General features: G+C 42.3%; 1 pseudogene; it reads right to left on the reverse strand.

The window, feature by feature from the left end:
* Positions 1 to 412: 412 nt before the first annotated feature.
* LOC112485206 lies at positions 413 to 531 on the reverse strand (annotated as a pseudogene).
* Positions 532 to 14,035: the final 13,504 nt, after the last annotated feature.

Genomic DNA, 14,035 nt, shown 5'->3' on the forward strand with positions numbered 1-14,035 from the left:
AACATTCATTCAAGAAGGACAGGCATAGAAGCGTGGGCACAGGCCACCCCTTGAGACTCTATCAGGAAAAGACAAAAAATACTGTGAGCCCATGTTTCAGCAATACCACTTGGAATAGGTGAAGAGATTTGATCTACCGCCAAAGTCACCAATCTTGATCCTAAAAGAAATTGCAGAAATGGAGCAAAGATTCTAATTCTACAAGAGAGATAGTCTTATCAGTAAAAAGGCTGGCTTACAGATTAGTCTCTATATACTAATTTCAACAAGGGCATGATTGTCGGTTTTATATTTTTCTTCTTATTATTTATTCATTTATTTATTTTTACATGAGGAAACTTTTGGTTGACCTCACAGATTGCAAAGAACTTGTCAGCTTAAAATCACTTTTTTTTTTCTTTTAAATTTTTTATGCCTACAGCACCTGGTCTTCCTAGGTGGTCTCCCATCCAAGAACTAACCAGGCCCAACCCTGCTTAGCTTTCGAGATTAGATGGGATCAGGCTTATTCAGGGTGGCAAGTCTGTGGCTTGTTGGTTTTAGACTAGGGCTTTATAGTATTATTGTTAGGAAGAGACTGGCTTTGTGTCATGGCCCAGGTATCCAGGCTACATCATTTGAAGTGAGGACAGTACTGTTTTCATAAACAGAGGTCTCCTTCATTTTCCGCTGCACATTTCTTTCTGTGAAAGGATCTAGGTTGTTGGCATTGCGATTAGGTCTTTAGCTAGTCTGTTCAAAATTAGACAGTGTTTACTTCAGGTACAAAGACCCAGCTGGAGTCATGACAAGATCGCTTGACTGACCAGTGTGAATTATGTGCCCATTAACAGACTGGCATCTATGAAACACAGGGAGACCATGTGACAGATGGGGATGATGTACTGCTCTCTTTGGAATGACAAGTGCATATCACTTGATAACATGCACATAAACACGGAGAAAACATTGGTCTCTCTGTATCACAAGGTGGCCGAGACAGCCTGCTAACTGACCTCCAATCAAATGACATGTCCATATTACAAATCTTACTTGAGGTCAGTGGTATAAGCAGCCAGACAATGATCCTTAATTCACCTTCTGTTTTGTCTGATGTCAGGAAACCTGCTTTGTGGCAGTGGACGTGGAGGTTACATATTGGCTGTGCTTAATCCTAAGGCTGAGTGTGCTCTGAGAAGGTGACTAGATAATGGTAGAAACAACAGCCACCATTTTGCTGTACTGTAGGTAAAATACTGAGTCATTTTGATGATATCGTTTCATGGCGAAAAGAACAGCTGCCTCAGATTCCTCTGTAGTAAACCTTAGACAAAAAATTCTCAGATGGACTAGCTTCACAACCATACAAAGAAGGCTGAGATATTGACATAGAGACAGTTCCTTCAACTTGTGCTGGAAACTCTTGGTTTAGGCCATCAGAAGAAAAGAAGTGGGAAGTCACCTGAAAATCTTGTAGCTAAATTGCGGGAATCTCGTGATATTCACTTGGTTGCCTCATGGGAATCGACCAACCATCAAAAGCCTGCCTGAGGGCATCAAAGAAAGATCATGAGACATTGAGTGATGGTGTGGCACTCACTTTTAAGTTACTCTTGTACGTTCCTTGATAAAATTCACATTAACACTGAGAAAAGAAGAGTCCATGTGAAACAGAGCAAAGCCAAGACAATCACCTCATGCCCTTCAATCTAAAGTTCAGGTCTACATGACAAGACTTGCTTGAGGACTGCAGCGTAGGCTACCAGACAATGATCCTTAGGTAAGTGGCCTGAGGTTTTGGCTGTGGTCAGCCAACCTGCTTGAATGCAATGGGAGCTTCTGTCACACGTTAATCACACTGAAATGTGGAGGCTGACACTCTTTGAGGAAGCTACCTTAGAGCAGTAAAAATAGCAGCCGCCATTTTGCTGTATTGTAGCAAAAATGCCGAGTCATTGTGATCATAACTCAAAAGTGTTTCAGATGTGATTCTTGCACTATTCTTTTATGTGGAACTTAGGCCACTACTTTCGAGAGGGAATTGTTTAACGGCCAATACATCAATGCTGAAATATTGAAAATGTGCACTTTTTGAGACGTGTTTTGAAAACACTTAGTTGTTAATAAGGGAAGATAACTAATGTGGAAGTCAACTGAAAGTCAATCACTAGGGAATCATGTGGCGGTCACATGAACACCTCATGGGATTCACGGGGGTCATGGAAGACCCTGCGGGAATCGTTTGTCCACCACGTGACTAGTCTTGTTACTGTGGGCCTAGGTTTTCACTCTCCTTCTTAGAATGAACCAAGCTAGCGTACATGGTACATTTTCCACTCAAGTTTTCATTGAAAATGAGACTGGCATAGTGTGTTTTCAAACCTCCATTTTACTCCCCTTGATCCAGGCAGTGGACTGAGTCATGGTCCATGGACTTCTATCTACTGGTTTTTTTCTACCACGATGGTCTTTTTACTGTGGGCTACCTTCTCCACTAAAGGTTCTGATATGAAAATTTATGCCAGATTTTGCTGGCCCAGGTTTCCACTCTACTTCCTGAAAATAGGAACAGTGCTTGACATGCTTCTAATCTCCCCAATTAAGTTCCTAAAGAAGAGTCCAGGCTCTGTTTTTCAAAGTGCTCACACTTCTTTCTCTTATCGAGGGAAAGGCTTGGTGCTGTAGTGTATGGTAAACTTTCAATAATTGTCAAAAGGGAAAATTGGTGACATGGGACCAGGTTGTGCTGAATGGACTGTTCGATGACAGAAGGTTGGTGCCGTTAGCCTAAATTTCTATCATAAATGCTTTAAAGGGAGGATAGTCTTGGTGCCACAAAAACGAGTCCTCTGTTGTCCTCCACCTAAGTGATGGTATCTTGTTTGTGTGTAACACGTTTTTTCCAAGAGTGTCTCATAACTAGGGCCAGGTCATTTGTTGTGGGCCTAGGTCTTCAGGATGGACTTTGTTACCAATTGAATGGTAATGACCTTGAAGGCCTGGAGCTGACAACTAGTTCCTTTTAGAAGCCCCGGCTAGGTGCTGATTTCCGCAGTCTCCGTTCTACTTTCTCTTCCATAAAGAAGGCTATTTGCTGGTTGCCTAGTACTGAAGGTGACATTCGTTCACAGAGGACAGGCTTAGAATTGTGTGCTCAGGCCACCTCTTCAGTCTCTGTTTGGAAATACAGAAGAGATGCTGTGGGCCAATTACTCAGCTCTACTTTCTGGAAATAGGAGAAGGGAATGACACTGCAAACCATGGTCAGCACTCTGGTTCCTGATTAGAAATCCAGGTTGGAGACAAGGTCCTAGTTCTCAAGTTAAGATTCTCCTACCTAAGGACATGCTTGCCCTGGGGTGTATAGTCTCCTCTCTAATAGATTTGAGAGAGAACAGGTTTATTGCCATAGGTCTCAGTCTCCCTTATAATTACTTTTAGAAAAGAACAGGCTTTGCGCCTTGGTCTGGTTTCAACACTACACATCCTTTCAAGGGAAGACATGTTGCTAGTATGAATGTAGGCCTCCATTCTTACTTTTGTTCAGTGAAGACAGCTATATTTGTGGGCCATGCAAACCACATGATTTTCTGTTCACAGAGGCTACTTTGGGTGTAGTTTAAGTAGTTACATCCTCTAGTTCCTTATCAATTATACAAAACTTACTTGAGGTCAATGGTATATAAGGCCAGACAATGACCATTAACTCACCTCTGGTTTTATCTGTTGTCAGGAACACTGCTTTATGGCAGTGGAAGACACAGTCTTATATTGGCGGTGTAGAAACCTGGAGGCTGATTGTGCTCTGAGAAAGCGACTGGATAGCAGTGGAAACAACAGCCCATACTTTGCCGTATTGTACGTAAAATGCTCATTCATTGTGAGCATAACTCGTCATGGTGGAAAGAACAGCTGCCTCAGAATTCTTCTATAGGAAACCTCAGACTACAAATTCTGAGCGGGACTGGCTTAACGACCATAAAACGAAAGCTGAGATTTTGGCATGGAGGTAGTTCCTTCAACATGTTCTGGAAACCCATGGTTTAGGCCAGCAGAGGAAAATGAGGTGGAAGTCACCTGAAAATCTTCTAGCAAGAAAACGTGAATCTCACGATATTTACATGGCTGATCATCAAGAATCAGATTTCCAACAAAAGATTGAACTAACGGCATGTCAGGGAGATTACGTGACATTGGATAATGGTGTGGCGCTCACTTTTGAGTTACCCTTCTGCATTCTTGGTTAAATTCACATAAACACTGAGAAAAGGGGATTCCGTGTATAATAGAGTGTGACTGAGACAGCCACCTAATTGCCCTTCAATTGAAATGTCATGTGTGCTTGAGAAAACTGACTGGAGGACAGAGGTATAGGTGGCCAGACTGTAATCCTTAGTAAAATTGAAGATTCTTTGTGTCTGGCAACCTCTTTTAAAGCAGCTGCACAGATGCTACATCAAATATAAGTGGCTGTGTCTCCTGTGAGACGCTACTTTAAAGTAATAGAAACAGTAACCACAGTTGCTGTATTGTAGGAAGAATGCTGAGTTATTGTGAGGAGACTTCTTAATGGCTGAAAGAGTGACTGACTCTGAATTCTTCTGTAGCAAATCTCAGACTATAATTTTCAACAGGGAATGGCTTAACAGCCATGGAAACAAATTGATATACTGAAATTAAGGCAATTTCTGAAATGTGTTCTGTAAAATATTGTTTTAGTCCAGCCATAGAAAATAAGATGGAGGTCACCTAAAATCTCAGAGCTATAAATAGGGAATGATGAGGATTTCACTTGAACATCCCGGGGTTTCATGCCACATACAAGAGACTGACCTGAAGGCATCACCCAGAGTTCTTATGATATTGGGAAACTCTAGAGCTCTCCTTATTGAATTACACTTGACCTAGGGAGCCTGGTTTCTGCATTCTAGTTCTTGTGAGGAGAGTCTAGGCTTGGTGTTATGAGCCAAAGTCTCTATTCTAGTTTCTTTTACATGAAGACAAGCTTGTAGCTGTAGGCCTATGACTGCATTCAAGATTTGTTCAGATAGGACAGGGTTAGAAACTTTAGCCCAGACCACCACTTGGTGTCTATTAGAAAAAAAGAGAAAAAATATTTTGGGCCTAAGTGTCAGCTCTACCTCCTAGAATAGGGGAAGGGATTTGAACTGTAAGCCAAAATCAACACTCTCGCTCCTAAGAGAAATTCCAGATGTGAAGCCAAGTTTCTAGTTCTACAAGAAAGATATTCTTATGAGTGGAAAGATTGGCCTTGCCATTTAAAATCTCCATATACTAATTTTCTATGAGGTCATGCTTGTTGGCTTTAGACCAGTTGTGTTATTGTTAGGAAGAGACTGACTTTGTGTTATGGGCCGGGTCTCCAGTCTACATCATTTGAAAGGAGGACAGTACTGTTACCATGAACAAAGATCTCGTTCTTTTTCTATAAGAGTAGAGTGCTTTGGTCTGTGCGCCATGCAGTGCACATTTGTTTCCATCATAGTTTCTAAGTTGTTGGTAATGTGAGTGAGTCTTTTGCCTAATCTGTTCAAAATTAGACAGTGTTTATCTCGGGTACAAAAGCCCAGCGGGAGTCACTCCAGGATAACTTGACCTCCCAGTGTGAATCACGTGCTCATCAAGAGAGGGGCTTCTATGAAATGCAGGGAGATCATATGACAGATGTGAAAGACCTAGTGCTTCTTTTGGAATGACGAGTGCATATCACTTGATAACATTCAGATAAACACTGAGCAAACATTAGTGTCTCTGTAACAGTAAGTGGCTGAGACAGCCTGCTAACTGACCTCCAATCAAATGTCGTGTGCACATTACAAGACTTACTTGATGTCAATGCGGCCTGACAATGATCCTTAATTTGTCTTTAGTTTTGTCTGATGTTATAAACCTACTTTATGGTAGTGGAGGCAGGGATAACATATTGGCTCCATTTAATCCCAAGGCTGAGTGTTCTGTGAGAAAGCGATTGGATAGCAGTGGAAGCAACAACTGCCATTTTGCTGTATTGTAGGTAGTCATTTTCATGATACCTTTTCATGGCGGAAAGAATTACTCCCTCTGAATTTCTCTAGCATACCTCAGACAACAAATTCTAAGATGGACTGGCTTATGGACCATAAAAAGAAAGCCGAGATATTGAAATGGAGACAGTTCCTTCAGCATGTTCTGGAAACCCTTGGTGTGAAAGTCATTTGAAAATCTTGTAGCTGGAATGTGTGAATCTTGCGATATTCTTGTAGTTGCCCCATGGAAATCATGTGATCATCAAGAGCCTGGCTGAGGCCATCAAAGGGAGATCACAGACAGTGGGTGATGGTGTGGCTCTCACTTTTGAGTTACCCTTCATGTTCCTTGGTAAAATTCACATAAACACTGAGGAAATGCAAGTTTGTGTGTATCAGAGCAAGGCCTAGACAATCACCTCATGCACTTCAATCAAAAGTTCAGGTCTACATGAAAAGACTTGCTTGAGGACAGTGGTGTAGGCTACCAGACAATAATCCTTAGGTAACCGACCTGAGGTTTCGATTTGGTCAGGCAACCTGCCTGAAAGCAATGGGAGCCGCTGTCACACATTAATCACATTAAAATTTGGAGGCTGACTCTCCTTGAGGAAGCTACTTTAGAGCGTTGGAAACAGCAGCTGCCATTTTGCTGTATTGTAGCAGAAATATTTAGTCATTGTGAATATAACTGATAATGGCTTCAGTTGTGACTCCTGCACTATTCTTTTACGCAGACCTTAGTCCACTACTGTCGAGAAGGAATTGCTTAACAGCCAATGCATCAATGCCAAAATATTGAAAATGTGCAGTTTATGAGACGTATTTTGAAAACACATGGTTGAGGACAAGGAAAGATGAATAAGGTGGAAGTCACCTGAAAATCTTGTAATCATGCAGTGCTCACATGAACACTTTGATGGGATTCACATGGGGTCATGGAAGACATCTTGAGAATCTTTTGTCAACCAGGTGACTACTCTTGTTACTGTGGGCATAGGTTTTTACTTTACTTCATAGAATGAATCAGGCCTGTATGTGTGGGAACCATTTTCCCCTCGATTTTACCTTGAAAATGAGACTGGCATGGTGTTGTGTTTTCAAATATCCACTCTTCTTTTTCTGACCCAGGCAGAAGACTGAGTCTTGGGCCATGGACTTCTATTGCCTTTTTTTTTTTTTTCTTACCATAATGATCTTGTTACTGTGTGCCAAGTCCTCCACCAAATGTTCTGTTGTGAAAAGTAAGGCTAGATTCTGTGGGCTAAGGTTTCCACTCTATTACCTGGAAAAAGGAACAACGTTTGGCTGTGCTTCCAAGCTCCCCAACTGAATTCCTGAAAGAACTGTCCAGGCTTTGTACATGGTTTCTAAATGCCCACATTACCTTCTCTTACCAGGGGAAAGGCTTGGTGATATAGGTTATGGTCACTTTCAATAAATGGCAAAAGGGAAAATTGGTGATGTAGGACCAGATTGTGCTGAATGGACTGTTAGGATGATATAAGTGTGGTGCTGTAAGCTCAAATTTCTATCGTAATTGCTTTAAAGGGAGGACAGTCTTGGGACTGTGAACTCAGTCCTCTGATCTTCCTCCTCCTATGAGATGACATCTTGGTTCTGTGGGCCAAGTTCTACCCAAGAGTTTCTGGTAGTTGTGGCAAGGCTGGGTTTTTGGTCCTAGTTCTTCAGTCTGGACATTGTTACCAATGGATGATTTTTACCTTGTGGGCCTGGGGCTGCCAACTAGTTCCTTTTAGAAGGTCCAGGATTGGTGCCAATTTCCACAGTCTCCGTTCTAGTTTCTCTTTCATAAAGAAGGCTTGTTGCTATGTGCCTAGGATTCCAGACAACGTTCTTTCAGAGAAGACAGGCTTAGAACTGTGGGCCCAATCCATTCCTTCAGTCTCTGTTAGGGCAAGACAGAAGAAATGCTGTGGGCCAATTTCTCAGCTCTGCTTCCTGGAAATAGGGGAAGGGAATGGAACTGCAAACCAAGGTCAGAGCTCTGGTTCCTGATTAGAAATCCAGGCAGGAGACAAAGTCCTTGGTCTCACGGTAAGATTCTCATACCTGAGGAGAGACTTGCTTTATGGGGTAAGGTTTCCTATCTATTAGTTTTCAGTGAGGAATTGTTTATTGCCCTGGGTCTCTGTCTTCCTTGTTCTTATTGTTAAGGAAAGACAGGCTTTGTGCCTTGGGCCTGTGTAACCATTCCACAGCTTTTCAAGGGAATACAGTGTTGCTGGCACGAATGGAGGCCTCCTTTCTTTCTATTGTTCAAAGAAAACTGCTTTATTTGTGGGCCATGCACTCCACCTCAGTTTATGTTCACAGTGGCTACCTTGGATGTAGTGTGAGTTGGCATTCCATCTAGTCTTTTATTATTTAGACTCTCTTGACCATAGGAGCCTGGGCCTGCACTGTAGATCCTTGAGAAGAGTCCAAGATTCATGTCACAGGTCTAAGTCTCCATTCCAGTATCCCTTGCATAAAGACAGGCTTGTTGCTGTGGGCCTAAGACACAACTCAACATTGGTTCATAGAGGACAGGATTAGAACCATGGGCCCAGGCCAAGAGTTCAGTCTCTGTTAGGAAAAGACAAAAGAAATGCTGTGGGCTGAGGTCTCATCTCTACCGACTGGAAAAGGTTAAAGGATTAAAACTGCAAGCCAAAGTCACCCTCTTACTCCTAAGAGAAATTCTGGACATGGAGCCAAGGTTCTAGTTCTCTAAGAAAGATATTCGTCCCAGATAAAAGACTGGCTTTGAGGTTTAAGATCTCCAATATACTAATTTTCAACAAGAACAAGCTTGTTGGCTTTAGACCAGGGCTCCGTTGTATTATTTTTAGAAAGAGACTGGCTTTGTGTCATGGGCCCAGGTCTCTAGTCTACATTAATTGCAGGGAGTACAGTACTAATACCATGAATGGAGGTCTCCTTTCTTTTCATTAAGAGTAGACAGCTTAGGTCTGTGGACAATACACTACACATTACTTTCTGTCACAGGGTCTAGGTTGTTGGTAGTGTGAATAGGTGTTTTTCCTAGTCTGTTCAAAATTAGACAGTGTTAATCTCGGGACCATTGTCCCGTGGGGGTCACAACAGGATCACATGATTACACTGTTGGAATCACAAACCCATCAAGAGACTAGACTCTATGAAACACAAGGATCATGGGACCGATGGAGATGACCTAGTTCTACCTTCAGAATGACGAATGCACATCATTTGATAATATTCACATAAACACTGAGAAAACTTAGTCAGTGTATAACAGTAGGTGGTCAAGACACCCACCCAACTGACCTCCAATCAAATGTCGTGTCCATATTACAAACCTTCCTTGAGGTCAACCGTATATGCAGCCAGACAATGATCGTTAATTCGCATGAGGATTTGTCTTTTGTCAGGAAACCTGCTGTAGGCGCCAGGCCTGACTGTCCCAAGGTCTGGCTGGTCCAAGGTGTAACTGTAATCCAGATCCACACCTCAGAATAGGACCCCAGACATAGAAAATATGTAAACAAAATTCAACTTATTGTATCACACATGTGTGGCTGACTATCACTTTTACACTCTGCTATGTGAGGAGCCATGCAGTCTCCTGGAGAAAAAAGGAGAGAGCAGAAGAGGAGAGCAGAGAAGGAGATAAGAAAGAGGAACAGGAGAAGTGCGCTCAAGACTGCAAGCCCTGTGCAATAGACTGCACTCCCCAGTGGAACTGCACTTCTCAACAGAAGAGCTCTCCCCACAATAAATTTGGTGTCTGCTGTTTCACCATCATGTCTGCCTTTTGTGCATTCATCCAGCTGGGCCTCACGCCATCTAACCTCTGGGTCAGGTCAGCAATATACCTCAGCTCTTACACCTGCTTTAAGGCAGTGGAGGTAGTGGTCCCACATTGGTCACGTTAAAACCTGGAAGGCTGAGTGTGCTGTGAGGAAGGGACTGGATAGTGGTGGAAACAGCCTCTGCCATTTTTCTGTATTATACCAAACATGCTGTCATTTTGAGTGTAAGCCTTAATGGCTTCAGGTGCGACTCCCCCACTAATCTTGTATGCAGATCTTAAGCAACCACTGTTGAGAAGGAATTGCTTAATGGCCAATGCATCAAAACTGAAATATTCAATGAAGCACTTTATGAGACATGTTTTGAAAACACTTGGTTGAGGATAGTGAAAGAGAAATAAAGTGGAAGTCACCTGAAAATCACATAGCAATCACTAGGGAATCATGCAGCGGTCAAGTGAACAACTCATAGGATTCACATGGGGGTCAAAGAAGACCCCGTGGGAATTGTGTGTCTACCAAGTGACTAGTCTTGTTACTGTGGGCATCAGTTTTCACTCTACTTCTTAGAATGTACCAGGCTTGTGTGTGTGTGTGTGTGAAATGTTTTCCACTCAAGTTTACCTTGAATATGAGACTGGCATGGTGTCTTGTTTTCAAACATCTATTCTACTTCCCCTGACATGGGCAGAGGACTGGGTCATGGGCCATGGACTTCTATTGACTGTTTTTTTTCTACCAAGACAGTCTTGTTACCATGTGCCAAGTCCAAGTCATCCACCTAAGGTTCCATTAAGAAAAGTTAGGTTAGGTTCTGTGGGCCAAAGTCTCCACTCTACTTCCTGTAAATAGGAAAAATGATTGGCCATCTTTCCATGCTGCCCAGTCAAGTTCCTGAAAGAAGAGTCCAGATTTTGCGTTAAGTTTCTAAGTGCTCACCCTACTTTCTCTTACCAGGGGAAAGGCTTGGTGCTGTAGGTTACCATAACCTTTCCATAATTGGCAAAAGGGAAAAATTGGTGATGTCGGACCAGGTTGTGCTGAATGGACTGTTAAAATGACACAAGGTTGGTGCCATTGGCCTAAATTTCTATTATAAATGCTTTAAAGGGTTGACAGTCTTGGTGCTGTGAACCTAGTCTTCCATTCTTCGTCCTCCTAGGAGATGACAGCTTGATTCTGTGGGCCAAGGTCTCCCCGAGAGTTTCTGGTTGCAGGGGCCAGGCTGGGTGTGGTGGCCCTATTTCTTCAGTCTAGTCTTTGATACCAATTGGATGGTCTTGACCTTGTGGATCTTTGGCTACCATCTAGTTCCTTTTAGGAGGTCCAGGCTTGGTGTCCATTTCCACAGTCTCTGTTCTAGTTTCTCTTCCATAAAGAAGGCTTGTTGCTGCGGGCCTAGACCTCCAGTCAACATTTGTTCAGAGAAGACAGGCTTAGAACTGTGGACCTCGTCTACCATTTCAGTCACTGTTAGGAAATGACAGAAGAAATACTGTAGGATGACATCTCAGCTCTACCTCTTGGAATAGGTGGATAGGTTGGAACTGCAAGCCAAAGTCATCACTCTCGCTCCTAACAAAAAGTCTAAGTCTGTAGCCAAGATTCTATTTCTCCAAGAAAGATATTCTTACCAGAGGAAAGGCTGGCCTTGTCGTTTAAGGTCTCCAATCTACTAATTTTCAATGAGAACAGTCTTGGTGTCTTTAGACTAGGGATCCATTTTCTTATTGTTAGGAAGAGACTGGCTTTGTGTCATGGGCTGGGTTTCCAGTCTACACCATATAAAGGGGATTCTTTAAATCATTCCCACAGTACAGTGGGTTCGAACTTGTTATTTCCTGGACAAACTGGGATATAGGGATATCCTTGTCACGTCCAAGCCCCATGTTACTTTGTGGTTTCTTCTGTGATGTCACTTAGCATGTTTTCAATAAATCTCAGTGAAAATCTTTCCTCCACTGATAAGGCCATAAGCTTCTCAAAGACTGGTCTGTGGCTTGTGCCTCAGTGTCCTCAGTCACTGAAACAATGTCTGGCATATTCTAGGCACTCAATACATATTTATCAAATGACTGAATACATTTGAGTACAAACTCAATGATGATAAGCTTAAAACAGTAATAATGTTTATTCTTTTTTAATCTCCAAAGCATAGAAAGAAAATAAAAGTGGATATAATTCCATTTTTTAACAAACTCGTTGGCATTAATTGAAAATTGAAAGCAAGAAAAAATTTTAAAGCACAAAAGCTTATGGCATGGAAAGTCATCTTTCTCCCTTTCATTTCTACTCTCAATTTTTCTCTCCAAAGGTAAAAAATTGTTAACAGTTTCTAGCATATTTTTTTCATTAAAAAGTTATTCATAAATGTCTGTAGGTCTTCTATCCACCCACCTATCATCTATCATTTGTCTTCTTTATTTTGTTTACCCAAAAGAGGTCATCCTAAGCACACTGTTCTGTAACTTTTTTTCTAATTAACATAGCTCATAGTTCTTTCTATATGAGCACAGCTGACCCTTGAACAAAGCAGTATGATCTGCAGGGTCCACTTATATGTGAATTCTTTTTAATTGACCCAGTCAGTTCACTTAACCCATGCAGCTCAAACCAATGTAGTTCAAAGGTCAACTGGCAGTTGTGAAACCACATGAGTGGAGGGCCGACTTAAATTATAGTAGGATGTTCAACTCCACCTGTGGTCAGTGCCCCTAAGCCCTCTGTTGTTCAAGGGTCAACTGTACTTATTTCCTTCTCATCAATTATTTTGAATGATTACTCTTTATTCCATTGCATAGATGTACCATCATTTATTTAAGCAGTGGCTATGTTGTAAAGAATTTTTTTTTTAAATGTCTTAACTAGGTTTGCACTGTGAATTGAAGGGCAGAGGAATGTATGTTTAAAATTTTGACTGGGGCAGTTGTGGCTGGCATGCACCAGTGGTGGCCCAGCCAGAGCATCTCCCACCTCACCCTCTTTGTTCCGCCCTGGGTGCTGCTGGCTTGTGGGTGCTGGCCCACCTTGTTTTGGGTGGTCACACTGCGACTGTGCACAGTGGCCTTGGGGACATTCTCCTGGTGCTGCGTGTGGCCCAGCAACTACAGCAGGTGGGCACAACGGCATAGCTCTGTATCTTCCTGGTCAAATCCTATAAAGGGGTACAAGTGAGTGCAGAAGAGTGAGGCCACCTGAGAGACAGGTGTTGGGATATGTTCAACAAAGAAGAAAACATGGTTACTGCTCAACAGGAACCTCCCCTGTTCTGCTTTCTCTGACCAGATCTTCCATGCACCCTAAATGAAGGACCTATTGCTACCCATCAAGGCACCAGCCACAAGTGCAATGCTCAAGTGCAGCATGTGCAGCCTGGGGACAGTGCAAAAACAGCCAAGAGGTCACAGTCAGCACATACATAGCTTCCTGAAGATGCAGCCCTACTGCTGGTGCATTTTTAGCCTCAAATGCGATTAAGAAATTCTTCTCCAATAAAATACATGTTCCGGCCCACAGAATAGATTGCTTACCCGATGATAGCCAGTTCCTGATGTTTTCTGAGGCACTGTTGTTAATCTCAACTACAGAATAGAGAAGAAAGTTAAAGAAACTAACTTCAGGCTCCATATCATAATTTCAAGGTGTGGTGTCTCTACAGAAGATTCATGGAACCAGTTTCTTATTGGTGAGGTGGAATGAATAGGGCCATGGCTTGTTCCAGGTACATTTTAACCACAGTGGACCCGGACACCAGTGGACTGGAGACGTTCAGTTGCTGTGTTGCTCTCTGAACAAAAATTCTATGGGAAACCACCTGTCTTTGGACAGCACTCTGATCTGGAAAACTCAAGGACGATCAATGTGGGAGACTCTGTGTATCTTCTGCACAAGTAATAGCACTGATGTCCTGGAATATCAGATGCCTTTAAAAAATGTCCTCAAAATGTCAACATTTGAAGCACAGTGTTTTGGAACTGACACCTCAGAATTTTTTTTAACTGTGATTAAGAAGTTTTTACTCTTTTGCACTTCCTTGTGTCTCAATGCTTTCAGTGTCCCAGCGCTCATAGCAAAGAAATATAGTCTCGATAACTTAGTAGGACTTCAGGAAGTCACTTAAATGAGAAGACAGGATTCTGAAAATTCCTTGTCTCACTATGATTGTGGAATAATTTTTTCTCCTTCTTCATTCATAAACTCAGAGTGCTCACCTTCATTATTTCATTACCAATG

This window comes from Pteropus alecto, unplaced genomic scaffold (assembly GCF_000325575.1).
Source record: "Pteropus alecto unplaced genomic scaffold, ASM32557v1 scaffold548, whole genome shotgun sequence".
In the NCBI taxonomy this organism is placed as follows: domain Eukaryota; kingdom Metazoa; phylum Chordata; class Mammalia; order Chiroptera; family Pteropodidae; genus Pteropus; species Pteropus alecto.